Below are 20,768 nucleotides of genomic sequence, written 5' to 3'. Positions count from 1 at the left end.
CCCATTCCGGATATGAATTCCTGGGGTATTTATAGGATTCCTTGCCAGTGTGGTTTAATTTACATTGGCCAAACTAAGAGAGCCTTAAAATTTCGCGTCAAAGAACATGAGGCATATGTTAGAAAAAAGGAAACACAGAAGTCTTCTGTTGCTCAACATTGTTGGTCCGAAAATCACACTTTCAATTTTTCTGCTGCCAAAATTATTCAAAAAACATCTTCCATTGGAGAACTGGATTTTCTAGAGGTATTTCACATTCATAAAAATCTTTCTGTTTTAGTTAACGATCCTAATTCCAATCCAAATTTGCCTTCGGCTTTTAGAGAAATTATGTTTTAGTTCTGGTTTCGCCAACAGATGGCGCCACTTGCTTATTCTTGTCCAGACTTTCTTATCTTATCTAATCATTATTTCCTATCTTGTTCATTTGCGGTTTTGCAGCTGAAGATGATGGTTCGGTAAAACCATCGAAACTAGTCCTGTGAAAAATTTTTGTAGGTATAACGCTGATTTTTGTTGTTTGACTTCTGAAAAAGTAATAGTAATAAATAATAAAGTTAGTTTTACATAATCAAGGTGCTTTGGTATGTAAAAGAGAATTAATTGATTTTAGAATAAGATTTTTATATTCATCATTATATTTGCAGCAAGACTTTTATATTCATCATTATATTTGCAGCAAGATTTTTATATTCATCATTATATTTGCAGCAAGATTTTTACCTTTATCATATAAAAGTAAAATCGAATCTTGTTATGAAATGACAAAAATTCTTCTTAATTCCGGCATAAAAGACTTGGTGATGTCGATAAAACATTTTTAAGAATAATGTGAAACAAGAAAATGGCTAGAGGTTTAAATAACTTAAACGAAAGTGATAGCTTGTGATTCTTGTTTACAAGGACAAAATATCAAGTTTTTCTGATAAACCAGCCTATTCTGAACACTTAAGCAAACAGTTTGAATTTTTGGATGATTATTTATGCGGTCCTTTTAAGTTTCCCATGCTTGCAAAAAGAAATACATGACGATTGTTACAGACAAGTTCATAAGAAGATACTTTCTCGAATTTCTAAGAACCAAAGATGAAACTAAACCTGTCTTATAAAACTTTAAAAAAAAAGAGAGGAAGCATGAACTGTAAAATCAAGAAAATATGAATAGCTGATTATGAAAGCTTAATAACAAAGAAAGTAAAACTTAAAAAAAAAAAAAAAAAAAAAAAAAAAAAAAAAGAAGAAGTTCCCAAAGAAGCAGTAGAATAGCAGAACAAGCAAACTAAACCTTGTCCAAACAAAGCAAGAACACTGCTGATTGATAGTCGACTAATTGTGAAATTTTGAGCTGAAGCTGCAGACTGGCTGAACCCAACAAAAACTAGCAAATTTAAAACGTCAGTGAAACTGTGGAATTCAAGAAAGCCTTTAGAAAGTCATCTTAAAATTTTTGGATGTTTAGCATACTTTGAAACCGATAATGACAAAAAACACAATTAGAAGCTAAAGCAAATGGAAGCGGACTTATTAGACATTCTAAGAAGAGGAAAGCCGAAGTTTATGATACAGAAGATGAAGTAATTATTGAAATGTGTGATGTAATTTTCGATGAAAACAAAAATAGTTAGGCTTCTAAACAACACAATGCAACAGACACAAATTTCTTAACGGGTGTTAAAAATCTTCAAAAAATGGTGATTTCGGATTTTTTCATTTTAAAATTTTCTACACTTTTATCTTACTAAAAATACCATTCTTTAATCTCTATGAAAATTAGAACTGTAAAAAATCTAGTTTTAATTTGTCATCGAATGCTTTGATAAATGAGGATTTTTACATAAAAACGCGTTTTTCTCCAAATATGATTTTTTTATACTCGATGTACCTTTTCTCCGGAATTACTGCTCACAGGTATCTAAAATTTTTATGGCTTACTTATTAGGTTTCCTAATATTTACTGAAATGAGCTTTTTGTGATAAACTAAGATTTTTTTTTTTTTTTTTTTTTTTTTTTTTTTGTGCGAGAAAAGTGCTAAATTTTACTATGCCTAACAAAATATTCTGTAAATTACTCTAAAATTCAAAATGTTTTAAAAGCTCATTTCAGTTAGTTAGTTAGTTAGTTCTAAGCACTGGCCCCCAGCCCACATAGCAGGGTAAGCATGCCATATGGCCATGAGGGGAGAGGCCAAGTCACAAAGCATAGGGGAAAAAAAAAAAAAAAAAAAAAAAAAAAAAAAAAAAAAAAAACGTAAAGCAGATACATACATTCCAAACACTCTCGGTGAAATAGTATATAAATGAGTCGTTTCCATTTCTGTGTTTATTCCTAAGTTTAAAATCTTTATAAGTTTTACTTTCAATTAGTTATTATTCAAATTTTCTTTATATTATCAAAATTCATCTTAAATATATAAATTACCTCAATTATTTCTGTTTTCGGTAGAATTTTCTGCTTTGTTATATCTCGATACCAATATTCTTATTCTCATTCACAGTTTGCATAATATCTCTTACAAATTTTCTAAACAATTTATAGTTATTAAATAAATTCTCAAACTTCGCAAATTTATATTTTCTCTCACACTTCCAGTCAGGCAACAGTCCTCGACGAAATGGTTTGAATCGTCGAATTTATTACAAACTTTACATATATCATTTCCCTGGAGGTGGAACCTTTTTAAGCAGGGAACCTTCCATGTGCAGTGAGAATTTGATTGACATCTGCATCTCCTAAAATTCCCATTTTTTTGCTAATTTTTAAACATTTTAGATAGTTTTTGTTTCTTTCAGAGAGATCCCTTAAATTTTTCCAGTCTCTAATAAGCTTGTCTCTAATAAGTCTCTAATAAGCATATATTATAGTACATGTCTTCTTTTTCGAATCTTGAATAAAACCCTTTTCGGTCCCAACCCTCAGGGCGGCTTCTTTCGGTAGAGCATCCGCTCTCTCATTCCCATAATGACCAGCGTGAGCTTTGATCCAATGTAAATTCAAAATAAGCTTCTTTCGTAGTTCTAAATATATATGCTTAATTTCATTAACAATATTATTCTTTTGAAAGGGGCGGGAGAGCGCCATAAAAGCAGATAAGGAATCTGAATATAAATTAATGCAATACCCCACGGATAATTTCTTGATCCAGGATAAAGCCATTATAATTGCCAACAATTCTGCTTGATAAACTGAATTTCTTGGTTTTAAAGTAAACGTTTTGTAATCTATTTCAATACCGTGCAAAAATACAACAAAGGCACAGCCGATGCTCTCCGCAAACCCTGATCCATCTGTATAAATTTCAATTTCTCCAGCTGAAATATAGTCTTTATCGTAGGATATACCGTAATATTCGTTAGGATGGCTTGAACTCAGATCATGTTCTAGAAAAGCCTCGCTGATTTGCTTTATCTTCATACATTATTTTCTGTTTTATATTATATTTCAGACAAAATTTGTCATAAGTAAATTTAAATTGTAGTAAGAGAGGCAGTACACCAGCCAGTAAGCACGCAACTTCTGTCGGGACTGTTCTAAATGATCTTGTAATTGCAAGTGTCCTGGCCCTCTGCAATGAGTCTAATTTCTGCCTTGTTAACAGCTCATTTCAGTATAATCAGATAGGTATACTTTAATTACACAAAAAATTTCAAGCATTTATCTACAGCAGATTTTGAGAAAAGGTACATCGAAAATGGCCAATTTAACATTGTCGGTGTAGGGGTTATGAAAACTTTATTATCTTTGCGGTAATGGAAATTTAATAATGGAATCAAGAAGTATTAACTACAAACACATTTAGAAGTTACATTTAATATAAAAAGAACTATAAAAGATCAAAATCTCTGTTAGAAGATTCAAATATTAAAAGTAAAGAAAAAAGGAACTCAAAAATATGTAATATAATAAAATTCACAAAGACAAACCAGAGATGAAAGTAAGTCATCAAAATGTTTTGTTTATCAAGTGTATGTTTCGAAAGATAAAAACCGTCATCGTATAAAAATGCTGCAGTAACATCTAACAATCTAGTAGAAAAAGGAATCTTGCAATAAATAAAGAAACTGATTCTTAAAATATGCACAAAATTTGAAAGAAAGTAAAGTGCACGAAAAACAATAAAATTATTAAAAGTCGCCGGGCATACACTCTGAAAGATATTGGAAATGAAAAGTAGTATAAAGCAAAACTATTAGATTTAGCAAAACTACTAGCAACTTGATGCGGAGGAAAAAACGAGGCATAGATTTTGAAGAAAAATTTAATTCAGTGATGATATTAGGCACACTATGGGTATTGTTAGTAATAGCAGCTGGAGAGAAATCACTTATATAATTTTTTGCTGATAAGATTGTCTATTTGAATAGAAAACTAGAAGAAAGTGTTTTCATGGAAGCTCTTGCTCGATATAAATAGAACCTATGATATTTAAATGAAGGAAGAGAATTTATGAATAACCCGAACAAAGAACGCCCATGGAAAGATATAAGTGAACAGTTACAGCCAAGTCAACACGTCTAACAGTGACTTGAATAAAGCTACAGGCACCTTTTTGTAAGCTGGCCATAATTTCCCAAGATACAATGAATGCTAGGAATCCTTAAGAAGTTCATTTTATACCATGAAGAATGCAACATTCATCAAAGTGCTAGAACCCGATGTGAAGATCTTAATGAACAGTGGCTGACTTGAATAAATGTTCCGGCACCCTTCTTCGAGTTGGTCATTGTTAACCAAGAGGAAAGACTTTCGCGGCACACTTATGAAGCTCAGTTTATACAACGAAGAAAGCAATCTTCATCAAAAGTACCCGGACGTCCAGGGCAAGATGTAAGTGATTTGCATAAAGGCGCCGACATTTTTATGAAATTGTGGGGGTGGTAGAATATAAAAATTCCCTGCTTTTCTACGAGAGTATATATAGATCCATAAGTTATAAAGTTGTGACAAGTTAACGATGACGAGGTTAAGAGAATGAATTTAATAGTTTAGTTTATCTTTGGAATTTATTTATTTATTTTATCCTGCAACTGCGATCAATGTTTCATTCTTTTCAAACTATCAATATCAGGAGAGGAAGCGGACTTCACGGCCATTTGTTGCCTAGGGAGAAAATTCCTGAATTTCCGATAATCCCATCCGACCCTGTTTATGTTAGTTATATGTTGTTTGCTGTGGGTTTTAAATACTGATAAAAATGGCCGTTTACGTGGTAAAATATTGTTTACAAAGTAGATGAAATAGTGAACAATAAATTTGTTTAATAATATAAATCAGAAAGAGAGAAAAAAAATACGCTTGGAGATTTGGGGGGGGGGAGAACCACTATGGATACTTTTGACAGTATGAAGCAGACTATAAGACAACATGGATCAATGCAAGGCATTTTTCTGCTTAGAAGTGCTCAGTCAATAGCACTTATTTCAACACATTTCTCTATAATGGCCTTCTTTGTTACCAAGGAATGAATCCAGTGATGGGATTCAGATAAATTAACGATCAGTTCCCTGCATATATTACTATTTTAAGTACACTAAAAAGTGAGACTTACAGTGTACAATTATTGGTAAATTTTGCAGAAGAAACAAGAAAAATCAACAGTGGCCTCCCCAAAATAACTTCCCAATTGCTAGCCAAACATGCTCTTAATTACACCATGAAGGCACGTGGTACACCACTGGAAGAACAAAATTCCTAACAAAAGTAATTTTTTTTACATAATGCAAACTGGACATTGCCAAAAAAATGAATTTAATGACAGCGTAGGGTTCTAGTTGCGTAGAAACGTAAATCTATGTCCTTCAGACGTTACTAGACTGATAAGCAAGTTATCTCTCCAGTCCGAATTAAACTGATACACCTGCGAAGGTTAAAATAACTTTTTTTTAATTAAATCTTAAATTAAACGGAAGGTATCACTTGGGCATACAATATAAACTGCGACACTTGCGGGTATTTAAAAACATAAATTCAAATTCAGATTTGAGTAACGTGGTCGAAGACTACACAAAATGGCCTACCTAAAGCAGTCTCAAGCATTTAACAGCTCGATTTTAATGTCGGTTAGCAAAATGGCTGCAACCGGAATAATCTTTGACAGAGCTGGCGATTGGAAGTAAACTGAGGGTAAGGCTACCGAAAGCTCTCACACTAAAACATTTAAAACCGGGGCTTAAATAATCATACAACTAATTTGCATTCTGGTGAGGACTACGAAACGAAGAAGTTATAGAAAAGGTTCAAATCATTTAAAAAAAACTGACAGGTTTCAGATTTTAAACTACGTTCAAAGGGGTGTTTTTTTAACATTTTGTGTGTTAACGTTTTTTGTGTTCTGGTTACATTGCACGTTAACACATTGCTATATATAAAACAATCAATACACTACAATTTTTATAATACACATTACAGAGAACACTACACTGTACTTGAGACACATTAACAAAACATATTGCTACGCTTAATACACTATGATTACTAGCTGCACGCTATGTTGAACATACAAACATAGACTCTTGATAACAAAACTCTTGATTATATAAAACATAATTCTTGATTAAGACAACTTTAAGAAACTGTTAAAATGCACATTACAAACGAAATACAGAATGAAGAAACATACATTGATTATTTATTGATGTGATTATAATATAAAAAGTACAGGTGTCTCGTTTGGCAATGGACTTCTTTTAATCACCGCATTCTACAGATTGTAAGATTCTAACCTGTGTACCTTTAAGCTACAGTTAAAATTGAGGAACCTTAACTGATAAGCGACTAATCGCTTGAGTTCGAGAGACAGAGAACAAAATTTGAGAAGGGTTAAATACCCTTTATTATTCCAAATGAAGTCCACAGAATACTCCTTCTTGGAGGTTTACTATATAGACACAGGGATATGAACACTAATGCCCTCTGATGTTTCTTAAGTTTGATGGAACAAATGTAGTTCCTCTGTAGAGTCATTGGGTTTTTTTGAAGCAGGGGATATGAAAAATGTGCAGTGTCCTGCTTCGAACCTTCGAACCTTGACCTCTCGAATACGCGCCCAATGTGCTACCGCTACGCCATGAAGGCATGCAAAAAGGAGGGAGAACATGCATTATATACTCCCCTTTCTAAAGAGCGACTGGGGATTAAGGGACCTAGTTGCCAAATCCTCGTGATGAAGAACCGTCATCCACCACCTTTTAGTTCGGGGGTCACTGTAGAGTCATTAGGTTTTTTTGAAGCAGGAGATATGAAAAATGTACAATGGCCTGGCCGGGACTCGAACCTGAATCTCTCGAATACACGTCGAGTGTGCTACCGTTACACCACGAAGGCATGCAGAAAGGAGGGAGAAAATACCCTTATACCTCCAAATGCGGCTGACTTCCTAAGAAGCGTGACAGTTGCCTCTTGTAACGCCATTGTTGGCAGGGGGATAAGTCCAGCTAGAACCGCCGCCGCTGGTGTATGTTTTCGTTATAGCAAGAACTAAAGGTCGTATGAAGCTATTAAATAAATTTAATTACTTTGAAGTCCTGGTTAGGATCCAAATAACTGCCTCATGCAACTAATTTGCATTCGTACTAATCTATTTTCTCTACTGTTTTCTAGATTATCTTGAGGATGTGGGGTCGTAATCCCCAATCTTTACCCTGCATATTTTTAATCCTATTTTCTATGCTGGCGATCGTGACCCTTTGTACTTTCACATGAGGAATGCAAGTGAAGTTTTCAGATGAGAAGAATATAAATTATTAACAGCACAGTTCGAAGAATATAAATTATTAACAGCACATACTTTTAACACCTTGCAGATAGGAGTCGCAAATACGCGGTGGACCATCAATATAGTTATATAAGACATTTTCTTTCTGGTTCGCAAAGAGTTGATACGACAAACATAATTGCTCAAATGTCAAGAATAGATCTTGTATATAATGAGCAAAATCTTCTTCAATCAAGCATAAAACAGCGGTCTGCAGTCAATGGACTTATTAGATTAAGACAAGCCTTAGCAGTTTAGATGCGTATAACACATCTTTCCCTAGTTAATTTTTTACCTAGCTTTTGAAAGTATTTGAATGGACCGGATTTAACCTCTTCTGACAAAATAAGATTTCTCCACGAAACGGACGAGTTTGGTATTCATCGAAATAATTCGGAAAGCTTCGACTAGCCAGTCTTCATCTGGTCCCTCTGAGCTTTAAGTATACTGTTAATTAGTGGCATTAGATTGTTAGAATTCTTAAATTTTTTATTCTTCTTACAAGCTATATTATTCTATCTTTTAAAACAATAGTTTAGTTTTTCTAGGTAAAACTCCTTCATGTGATTACAAGAAATTTTAATTTTCCTCATGCTATCTAAAACGGATGCTACTGTAGCTTTAGCAGTACTTTAGTTTTTCTTTATAAAATTTATCTGTGATGACTCAAAGTAAATTATATTGCCTTGGTAATTCTGAGTTTAAATATTGAAGGGATTCTCCCGTAACAGATCACTACTGAGAATGTCTTAGCAAACTGTAAGAACGCTTTAGGTCATTACTGTGAGCAGCTGTCAGCATCATAACGATCTTAAATTTTCGAGAAAAGAAGTAGTTATGAGAAATACTGACTTAACACTAGATATCTTTGTTTATACAAAAATGCATTTTATGCTCTTCATTCCAAAATGAAATGTTACGGAACTTCAAAATAATTAATCACGCGCAAAATAGACATAGAAATCTTTGCGGTATTTTAAGTCAATTTGAGATAAATTTACTTAGATTTATTTACCTTAACATTCACCAGCCTCATAAATACCTTTGCTCATAAATGGTCAAGTGGATAAGACCACTGAATATTGGTAGTTCGACCCGGATTCAAATACCGGCGGATGGCCGGTTTCATGAGTGCTTTCGAAGTTTTCTTTATGTTACACATAAATGAGATCACGCTTTCCTCAAATAGTAATTTTCTTAGGCAGGTGGCTCTCATGAACTTTTGTTGCATTCAATAAAACTAATATAATATCTTTACAGCCTCTTCCGCGATTTTCATGTTTTTAACTGAATATTTTTAATTTACTACTCTTCGCGAGTATTTTTAACTTATTTTCCTTTATTCATATTTTTAACTTATTATGCGTTACTGTTCTTTTTCTTCTTTGCATTCAAGGCGCATAAAACCACAGAGAGCCACTGATTATGAACAGAAATCCTTATAAGAAATATTTTACACTGTTAATGCAGTTTCTTTGGGCCCTGCTAAAGTCTATTTGGGCAGAACGATACGTATTTCTACGGATGTTCAATATGTTCTTTATTCGTATGAAATATCATACTATGTTTATACACATTAAGCCTGTTTAATCATTATAGAGGTGAATAATATAAAGAGTAACAGAAGTAATCACATTCCCTTTACATGCTTTTCTGGTATAAGAGGTTAGCTTTTCAAGCTTATAAATCGAAGAACCACTGTTAAAATTCAGACAAGACTATAGTTGGTTTATGTTGTTTCATTATCAGGAAAACCTAATAGACTTTACAGAGCTGGGAAACAGAACGCCACTTTCTACATTATTGCTGAATTTCTAATTCAATATAAATCTCACTGATCACTTCATTCTGTGATTATCTTACCAGAGGATTTCTCAAATTTTTTCACCTGCGATATCTTTCCTTCTCTGCTTTGGTAATCCTCTCATTTGAATGAAGACGGAGAGTAGAAATTTCATAAGTCGAAAATTTTATTATTATTTTCACGGTTCTTAATCACCTACCACGGGTTCTAGCAGCTCTAATTGTAGAATTTAAGTCCTGGAGACCAAAGAATTTTATTATTTTCACTTGATGCATAATGTTTAAAAATAGAAAGCAGTTTCATTTTTTCCTATTCTGAGCTGATTTTACTTTAAAAGATCTTTCGTGTGTATCAAACTGATTCTCTGCCTTGTAACAATTTTGGCTGTTTGTCTTTTACGAGATCATTACTGTCATTAACTGGGGAAAATGATTACAAAATACAAAAATAGAATTAAAGCTAAGACATGAATAAATTAATCGTACTGTTGAGATCAGTTATAAATTTTCCCGTTTTTTTTAATAAACACTACTGGAAATTTCTTGCTTGTTTATCTATTGATAATGTTGTATTTCTCTTTCATTAGATCTCATTCACGTTAAATTTATTCCTAATTTATCATCAACATCTAATTAAGTTTTCTAAATTTATTTTCATCAAGATCGCGAACTATATTTTAATACTTAGTTTAACTTTTCCCTTCAATTTTTGACTTGTTTAGTAACTCTGAATAATTTTGATACTGAATACATTTGTTTTAATTTTGTCGAAAAGCGTCCTTCAGATGTCTTATTTTTAATGGCCTTCATCAGTTACTGTTGCAACTGATTGTGTATTTTTGAACTGTGTTTAAAAATTGTTTATTTTAAGTAGATGGGCAAATTTTGAACGTTACAGTTCGAAATTCGTTTCGAAAAATCTTTAAAAATGATTTCGATTTTAAAAACACATAAGAAAATGCCTGAATTTAATTTGGATTAAATCTAAGATTCAGATTATTAAAAAAAACAAAGGTGTTTAACCTCTTCGTCGTCCGTAACGCATCTAGCGCGTTCAAGGGAAACTTCCGTAGGGCGGCCGTAACGAAAACGTTCTTCTACATTTTAAAACTTTTAAACATTTAAAACGCTTTCTAAATGTTTACTTGTTTGAGTTTTATTTTTGTTTGTTCTAATACCTCATAGAGGGTAGCACTAATCAGGCATTTTATTTCTAATTGAATTTGCCCCGGGTTTTATGAATATTCGCGCCATTTTAAATAAGATACAAGACAGTGAGAGATGGCTTCAATATCTACTCAGCAGAGAAAGAGAAAAAATGAGGTTGTGAATTGGAAAGACAAGAAGGATATACGTTTGATGAGTACAGTCCATAATAACTCGATAATTGATGTTGGAACACGGTAAAGAACTGTAAAAAAAACAATAATTGTAAAAGATTACAACAACAAAATGAGAGGAGTGTACCGCCTGGATCAGATGTTATCAAATTATCCTGCTGTAAGAAATAAGCAGATATATTATTATTTTTCCATTATGCTTTAGTTACTTATAATTTTACTTAATATTCATTGACATTCATCCATTACGAACGTCATGTATGGAAAGTTATGATGTACGGAGAAAACAACATTACACGCTGCGAAAAACAGACGGCCGCTGGGGGGAAATTTCCGCGGACAGGAGAGGACGGCGAAAGGGTTAAGCAAAGAAGCAATATTATGAAATATAACCAAATTTAACTAAAATTGCATAGTTAATATTTTTAATCCGATTTTTCCACCTATTCATAATTTGAGCCGTAGAATCGAAACATGAAAAAAAAATTGGCATGTCGTATAAGAAAAGGTTCAATTTTATGTCAGAATGCAAGTTAGAAGAAAGCTATATATAAAAATAATTTATTTCAAGTCGTATTTTCGACACATGAAAAACGAAGTTAAATTTTGTCGATTTGTTAACTAGAATGATAGAAAACTGTCCCATTTTTTGACTCACTGTATATTCTGGTGATATATATATCCTCTAATAGAAGATATATATCTAATACATTATATATATATATATCTCATAACAATAATCTAATACAGACAAGTACACCCTCTCCACAAAAGTCCTTATTCGGCCTCTATTTCGCACCCGCTGGTCGTAGACTTGCACTTAAAATTAAAAAATGTTTTAAACAATCCAAATATCCTATTTTGGCATTTTTAATAAGAAAATTAATTTTGTAAAAATTATGAAAGCTAACTTAATACATTCCTATGGTTCCTATAATCATACACTCATGTCCATAAATTAAGGATAATGCAAAATCAGGCAAAGGAAGAGTTAGAAGCAAAACAAATTTGGCTTATTTGTAAAGCTTATTTATTAAACAAAAGGTAAAGAGCAAAAAAAGATGCTATATGTTTGATATTATTAAAAAAATTAGCGATTTTTTTCTCCCTGGAGCAAATTACAAAAAAAAAAAAAAAAAAAAAAAAAAAAAAAAAAAAAAAAAAAAAAAACAATATTACATAGTTGATATGATTGTTAATACATAGTATGTCTCCCAGACGATGCAATGCAGTCCGTATGTCTCCCAGACGATGCAGCAGGCATGCTGAGTATCAAATTATCGATCTGATCTTGGGGGATATTACATCACTCAAAAAGCAATGCTCTCCGAAGTTCCGGTAGACATGTAGGAGGAGGTTGAAGGGCTGCAACTCATCGGCCTAGCATATCCCACACGTGCTCTACTGGATTCAAGTCCGATGAGAATGCTGGCCAGTCCATACGGGTGATATCCTCCGATTGAAGGCATTCGCTTACGATGTTTGCACGGTGAGGACGGGCGTTGCCATCCACAAACACAAATTGTGCGCCCATGGCGCCCCGAAACAAACGTACATGTTGTTCCAGAATGACGTCTCGATAAATTTGGCTTGTCAGGGTTCCAATTTGAACATGCAGGTCAGTTCTGGAACCCAGAATAATTCCACCGCAAACGAGCACTCCTGCACCACCGTAACGGTGTCGTTCAATGGTGTTTTCTTGGTGGTAACGGGTACCTGGAGCTCTCCATATAAAAGTCCGGCGAGAATCAGACTGCAAGTTAAACCTGGACTCGTCGGAAAACATCACACATGCCCACTGTTGCGGTGTTCACAATGCATGCTCTCTACTCCAGGCTAACCGCAGGCGACAGTGAGTTGCAGTAAGTGGAACGTATCTGACAGGTCTATGAGCATATAGACCAATCTGCCCTAAGCGTCTGTACACGGTCTGCCTTTAAATTGTCGTACCAGTGGCTGAAGAGAGCTGACGAGACAGGTCTGAGGCTGTGCTCCGCCTGTTTCTTTTGGCAGTAACTGCAAAATACCGGTCCTCATTCTGCGTTGTATCCGTGGGGCGACCTGTGCTGTAACGTCTACTCAGATTACCATCTCTTGGAATCGTTGCCAAAGCCTGGAGATGACACTCTGGGCAATTCCAAGTTAGTCTGATACTTCCAGTTGGGTACGCCCACATTCTAGACGGCCGATTATTCCACCACGTAAAAAATCATTCAAATGCATCCTTTGTGTCATAACTATTCGGCTACTGCACTGAAATGCTTATAAAGCGCCTGCGAACAATTTTACTTCTTTGCCTGTATTCCGTATATATCACTCTCTTACACTCTCGTCATTGTGACGTACCATCGGTGTCATCTGGTTACTTCCTGACATTTGCATATGATTCTTGAAGATGTGTGTAGTGATTTTAAAGGTGATATATTTATTTTAGAGTTCGATTTCCGCGTGACTCCGAATTATCCTTAATTTATGGACATGAGTGTATTTCGGAAATTTGAGTGATTTGTATTCGTTATAAAAATAAAAAATGAAATGCAAAAGCATGATTTCCGTACACTTCCCCTCCCCCCAATGTTCCGGAAAACACTAGTAGTTCCTCAGTATTGGCATACAGCCAATGCGTAACATTATATGGTTAAATTAAAAATCTTTCTAGTTTAATGAGTCATGATAATATTAATAACGTATATTTAACATTAGAAAACTTATAAACCACTTTTGTTAGAACCGAAGATATGGGAAGAAATTTTCCTTGTGAGCCACAGAGACAAACTTTATTGCCAGGTTGGCTGTTTCTCACCAAATTGGAGAAAATCTGGAAACTTTCGGAAAGTGCATTTTCGAAGACCTAGGAGTGTTTCTTCTCGAGCTTTCCAGGATTGCTTACTTTTTCTCTTAAATTACTCGATAAAGAGCAGGCTGTGAGCAGCCATGAGTCAGTAATTCTTGTCTGTTTTGCAATTCTGAGCTTTAGATTTCGTTTTGCGAGCAATTTTTATTAGTCTGCTATGTTCCCTGTGTGTTAAGGAGAATGCCGCTTTGTCTTGACGGAAAGAGTTGTTGTTTTCCTCGTTTAAGTATCAAGATTTCATGCTTATCTGGTCTAGTAATTTAAGATGATCTCTTCAAATCCACGTTACCCAGTATTTAGATGTTATTACACTGCAATATTTAAGAGTATAGAAAGTATTTAACAATTTAATTTTCTAAATGGATTTCAATTTTAGACTTTCTAATTTGCAATTTGCAATTATTATTATTAGAATTTAAGACCAGACAAGAGAACAATAAAATTGAAAACACTATTCACGTTAAGTTTACTTGAAAAAAAACTCATCCATGAATGCGACTTAACCGTATAAGCTACAAGGCCTAATAGTGAGCGAGTGGCTGAATCCTGGTGTCACTGGTAATTCTTACCTGCTCTGGTTTGTGGAAACTAAATGTGTTATTTGGATTTGTTCCTATGCGACTTTTCTCATATGTAACATGAGCCATTCATATTCGGAACAACGTCATCAAAAATATTCCTTCATGTTCCCACTTAGCGATCAAGCGTTGAAATATCTCAATAGTGGTGGTTCAACCTTGATTTGAATCCCAACGAAGGGATTGGTTACATGGGATTTTTTGTATTTTTCCTCATGTGTAACATTGATATAAGCTAGGTACTGATTTTCCTCGGTAGTTCTTAGTAACGACTTCAGTCTGTGTGCGTCTGTGAAACTACTCCAGTCTTGTGCGTTCAACGTGACATGTAAACTCCGTATCTGTGTTGGGACTGTACGCTTCCTTAAGCCATTATTATGTATCTATATTACTTCTCCTTATTAAATCTCATTCTTAATGTTATATGCCCATCTCAATTTCGATTGCTATTGTTCTAGGTAAGGTTATGTATACTTTTGTAGGCATGCGTTAATCTCGCGCTTACCTCACGTTCTTTTCTTGGATTGTCTAAAATGTCATGAAGCATTTTTCTATGTCCCTCAAAGATCCTTTATTTAAATAAAGAACAATGATCAATTAATGGTACATACCCCGTTTTGTTCGATAACATTGTGCTTTCTTTTAATGAGCTTCGTAATTCCTCATTCACAAAAGAACCTAGCTTTATCAGTGAAAACCTGAATAAGGTGCTGATTTGCCTCATCTGAATAAATATTATATCATAAAAGAAATTTTGAAGACAGCGAAGCAAGTGAAAGTCTGAAGGCGAATATGATACGCGTGGCAACACATTTCCTCCAAAATCCAATAATTTTTGTCAGAGAATCAAACTTGTGTGTGGTCTCGCGTTATCGGGAGGGAGTGCCTATTTATATGTGTGTGTGTGTGATTATGGCAAAGCCTCGAGGGCTATCTGCCTAAGGGGAGGGATGCCTTCGTGGAGGACTTTCTAAGGGAAACTGGCTCGTATACATCATATTCTATATGATTTATGAACTTCGGAAGTTCCTGGAAAATGGCTTCATCGAAACTGACCACTTGGTGACAGGGCATATTCAAATTTATTTATTATGTAATTGGTAGAAGCCTAGAAACACGACCTCACACAAGTTTGATCACTGGTAAAATTTATTGGAGTTCGGATAAAAAGTGTTGCCACGTGTATCATACTCACCTGTTCCTATTCCCTCAAATTTTCACTTGTTTCGTTCTCTTCAAAAATTTTTTGTAGTATAACATTCAATTCAGATAAGGCCGTAAATCGGTACTTGTTCAACTTTTCTGTGATAAAGCTAGGTTCTTTTGTGGATGAGAAATTACGAAGCTCATTCATGAAAGCAAAAGGTTATCAAATAAAACGGGATGTATCTTACTGACTGATCATTGTTCTTTCTATAAATAAAAGACCTCTGAAGAACACAGAAAAAATGCGTCATGACTTTTCGACAATAGCTATGTTCACTTCGTCAAATGATGTTTATGCCCAAATAATTTGTTTTACTTCGTAGAGTTCCTCACTCTTATTCTACCAAAGCAAATGTTAAGGTAGCTGCACTGACCTTAATAATTATAGCTGTAACAGCAGCATGCACGTATGAGGATGCATATTAAGTTACTTATCGCTTAGTTCAAATAAAAAGAATCGTGCATTCAAGAAGGGTTAACTACCCTTTATTTCACTCCAAATAAGATGAACAGTCGGCCTCTTTCTTCGGGCTTAGAACAAAACCTCCACTTGGGCTTAAACTCAAAAATAAGAAATAAGAACCAACTATATCTAGCTAAGAGACTTAGCCGAAGCCAATACAAATCTAGCGTAGTTGATCCTTAATTTAAACTAGCTGGCGACTATCAAAAGGCACGTAATATGATGCCGAGTGTAACCAGTACCTCCTACATAGAAGTACTGTAGGAGGCACTGGTGTAACAGCTTAGAGAGACCTAGCCCGAAGGCAAACACGCGCTACTTAGGACTCCTAGCTCTCTCTCGAAGTAAGTTGAACTTTCCTTAAATACGACTTTTTCCTCATTTGCATTCAACGCAATTCTAAAAAATCATTCTGGTAGGGAGTTGTAAGTTGAAACAAGGAACAACAGGAAAGCACAATTAAGTTAAAATAACTGATATAAAATTAAAATATACCTTACAACTTTCAGGCACTCTTTAAGAGGTCTTAAATTTAAGTTTGATAGTTACGAAAAATGTTGCAAAATGTGTTATCAAAAAATCCCTCAATTGCTTAAAATTTTAAAATCCTTTGACTAAAAAAAGTAATAAAGTAAAGGAAAAAGTATGCTGTTTACCGTCAGTCATTTTTTATGGATAACAAAAGCGCTCTTCCACATGCATCTAATTTCTCCCGAATAGTGAAAATATTAACTAGACGGATTGGTCAACCAGATGTTTAGACTTAAAGCTTACTGAACATATCGGAGATGTTTTAGAAGGGCAGTTGCAATTCAACTGCCTTCTAAAACATCTCCTTTTAAGATTAGAATCTTTCAAAATCTGAAAACAACGTTCCTGGAGGAGTGGGATCGACTGCCGCAGGAATGCATAGTTATCTAGCTCAAATGCCTAGCTTTTCAAGTCACGTTGTAAGATCTAGATGACTATATCCAGGCCCATATTAAGACATGTACAGCAAGTACAAGCAAGTACAAGCAAGTACAGCAAGTGCAGCAAGTACTCTAAGCACTTAAATAATGTTTTCGCCTTCATATATATTAATGCCAGTTCCACTCCCCCCATTCCTTCTCTCTCGGTTTTGGATTATCTGCACCATACATTCCAGGATAAAATTGGCAATCAGAAATTTTTGTAGAGCCCACTGTCCTGAAATCCTAAGTATATTTTTGTGGTTTCCTTGTTGCTCTAAGTACGTGCTTATTTTGCTTAATGTTTAATCCAGCCCTGACAACATCTGCCATTAGCCTTCTTTTGTTCAATCTGCAACCTCTATTTCAGACCTTCCCGCGCTAAAGAGCTTTCCGCACAATTATTCGTATGTAACATTACTGTTGTAAGGTAATACATACACGTACACACATATATATGTGTATAATACACACACACACATATATATGTGTGTGTGTATTTTATGTCCATACCAAATTTCATTATAACAAGTCTATCAGATCTGGAGATTAATCGGACAAACGGGAAAATTCTCCTTATTTTCAACTCCAGTGTAATATAAATTTGAAGTGTATCAGTTTCGGAAGAACGAAATAGTCAGTGTGTTAGATTTAAAGGGAAAACAATATTCCTCTTACCAACTTGAACTATTTCCTGAGAGCTCTAAATTTCCTTTAGAAATTAGGTTTTAAAAGACTCACGTGATCTGAATAATTAGATGAAGAAAGGAAGTGCAGAGCCTTCTGACTTAATGGAAAAGACAATTAGCTGCACTGACCTTAATAATTATAGCTGTAAGAGCAGCATGTACGTATGAGGATGCATATTTGCTTTTTATATTCTAATAAACATGCTTAGAATTTCGAATAATACTTTATTTAAGGATTACATATTGTTGAGTCATTATGGGCACATTCCAAACTGCAGTTGTCAAAATGTCAATTCTATTTTACCTTCTAAATGTGTCCTACAGTCCATCTGTTATACATATTAAGAAATATGTATTACATAACTATGCATGTTATGCATTACATATATTTTACATAACCGACAGGATATTTTAATACATAAAGAGAAAAAATTTTAAATAAATCTTCAAAAGGAGCTTGTTTGGGTTACACCTAAGAATTGGAATATGAATACTATTGTGAGACTTCGAATATAATTTGTATTCACATTTGAAAACTGTTCGCCTTTTACTTATTGTTTGATTTTATAACAAATATTTTCTGTTTCTTAATAAGTGTTTAAAATTATTGACTTAATTACGAAATGATAAACTTTTATTCAAAACGATATTCACATGCATATAATTATTAAATTACTAGTTGCTAAATAGATAGACTTAATTTAATTTCATGCGATTAACTTTATCTGAAGTTAGCCTGGAATCTAATCAGAAACTGATGCCTAAATTACCAGAATACCAGATGCCAGATACCAGAATTTAAGTTTTTAAAATTTGCTAAAATTAGTTCAATTTAAATTAAACAAGTCTAATTTTAATTTATTGAAAAATAACCTTTTTTTTAATAAATTTAGCTTCATAATTTTTTTCTAAAATTGCATTTTATGCAAGATAATTTAAAAAATTATTATTCATGTATGTATAAAATATCACTATAATAAATTTATATAGTTCAAAATTACTTTAATTCAAGCACGAAGGTACTTTATTTACAACCTTACAATATTTTTATGACATTCACAATAAATACAACTAGAACAGTTTGCTGATGGAGCAGGATTGGGAAAGAAAATATCACTGCTCTGCGCCCTTTACGTAGTAGACCACTGGTGACTCCCTCTCAATTTTTGAAATCTTCACTGATGCTCGAAGAGTCTAAATTATTTCTTCTTATGCAGTTATGTATGCAGTCTATGGCACGACGCAACTTTGGAAACAATATTGCTTGCATGATGTAACGCTATTCTATAACGTAAGCAATTTTAAGATTACATAGTTAGCTGAGGTCTTTCAGTTTAAGCAGTTAACCAAACTAATGCAGAGTATACGGCTATTAAGATTTTCATAAGAAAATGTGCCATTAAAATTTAGGAGATCACAGGAATATAATGAGAAATGTTTAAAAAGTGCTTTTAATCTAGCAAAAAGACTGGCAATTTATAAATTACAATTTCAATGACTACTTCATCAAAACTTGAATTACGACCTTGATAACCATCTCATAATAACCCAAAGTACAATAAACTGATATACATTATTGACTATTGAAGAAGAAGCATGTGAAAACAAATAATCAACAATTACCGTCCCATTAACTAAGCATCAGTGCGCTGAAATGTGTGAAAACCTACCCGTTTCATTGTAATAAATTGTGAATGATGTTATTTTTTGCAAATGCTTGACACTTGTTCTTTATATGTAAAAATTAATACTATATGAAGTAAAATTGAACAAGATACGAAACCTAATTTCTTGACTAAAGACGTCAATCGGGTGAAAGTGTATAATATTGTACATAAATACAGATGCATTGACATAAAACTTTAAAATATAAATTTATACATTAATATGCGTAATTAATGTATTTGGTATTAGAAGTTATGAAGGTGATATTGTTTCCAGCTTATTTAGTTTTCAAACTTAAGTAATTATAATAATAAATTTAAAGAGGTACGAAACCTAATTACTTCTTAAGGAGCGTCTCTCAGATTTTTCTAAATTGAATAGTGATCTATTTAATTTAGAAAAATCTGAGACCACGGTTTATTTCAAAATAACACATACATATTATGGATTCTACAAGTAAATAAAGCAGTAAAATACATCATTTACCATTCGTATATCGATTGAAAATGCCTCACCTTTTGAAAATGTTTTGATTCGGTTGAAATTAAATTCACTGAAATCCAGCTATATATTTCATAAATACGTATGTGAAACATCCCATTCGAAAAATATCTTTAGACAGAAGCAGACACAAGAGGAAATTGTATTAGGGAAAGAAAAGTAAAATAAAAAAATTTTACCTGAATTCTTTTTAAAGAAGCAAACATATTCAGCAGCTGTTTTCAAAAAAGGGCAATAAATTCCTGTCCAGTTTCTTTGAACAAAAACCAAAATTTTAAATTGCTTGCTTAGTAAAATTCAACGAGGCATTCCATTGCAAAACATTATTTACTATTGAGTAAACGCTCACATACGACAAAAACTAACGAAGTGGCACAAATCACCTGCGTCTAAAACTGGTTTCATTTCGCCTTCGAGCGTCATCGACGTCATGTAATAATTTCTGATTTTTTTCTTAGCTTTATTCAGTTCGGTTTTCCCCCACGGGCACAAAATTATAGGCACTATTATGTAGGTCAGATACTGGAGCAAGAGCCTTAATTTAAACTACAGGACAATAACCTCACACTCAGGAAGCTTAGTCAAGACTAGTCGCATAGTAAGAGAATGTTACGTTACAGAATAAATTTTGATTGGATATTTTTTCTATTTACAAGGCTCCATACAAAACGAAAGGAGAATTATTTATCTCCAGCTTTTATAGCGTTTTTTCCTATTTCCTTTTTTCCCTTCCATCTTCCAAATTTTTCTCCTTGCACTTCAGTTTAATTTCTTTTGCGTATATATATATATATAAGCCTAGTGAGATTTACCGGAAGTAGCAGAGTTGAAGACACGTTGAAAAAACTACCATATTTAAAAAAATGGAAGGAACAATCTGTAATCTGTAGTGGTAACTATTAAAATTTTCTCTTGTATATTTTTTACGATTTCCGTTTATTTCTGAAAGAAAACTTTAATACTTATAC

At 33.6% G+C, this 20,768-nt stretch overlaps 1 long non-coding RNA gene across 1 annotated transcript in view; it reads right to left on the bottom strand.

Moving 5' to 3' along the window:
* The window catches only part of LOC146993225 (uncharacterized), a 61,491-nt gene extending 41,240 nt beyond the window's left edge, over positions 1-20,251 (bottom strand). The window contains exon 1 of the long non-coding RNA XR_015038800.1: positions 19,980-20,251. This is a non-coding gene — a long non-coding RNA (uncharacterized LOC146993225). The remainder of the gene's footprint in view (positions 1-19,979) is intronic.
* Positions 20,252-20,768: the final 517 nt, after the last annotated feature.

The sequence above is a fragment of the Stegodyphus dumicola genome, chromosome X1, assembly GCF_044657685.1.
Source record: "Stegodyphus dumicola isolate Sdum_Otavi_A_Nest chromosome X1, ASM4465768v1".
NCBI lineage: Eukaryota > Metazoa > Arthropoda > Arachnida > Araneae > Eresidae > Stegodyphus > Stegodyphus dumicola.
This window is presented reverse-complemented; position numbering and strand designations above follow the sequence as displayed.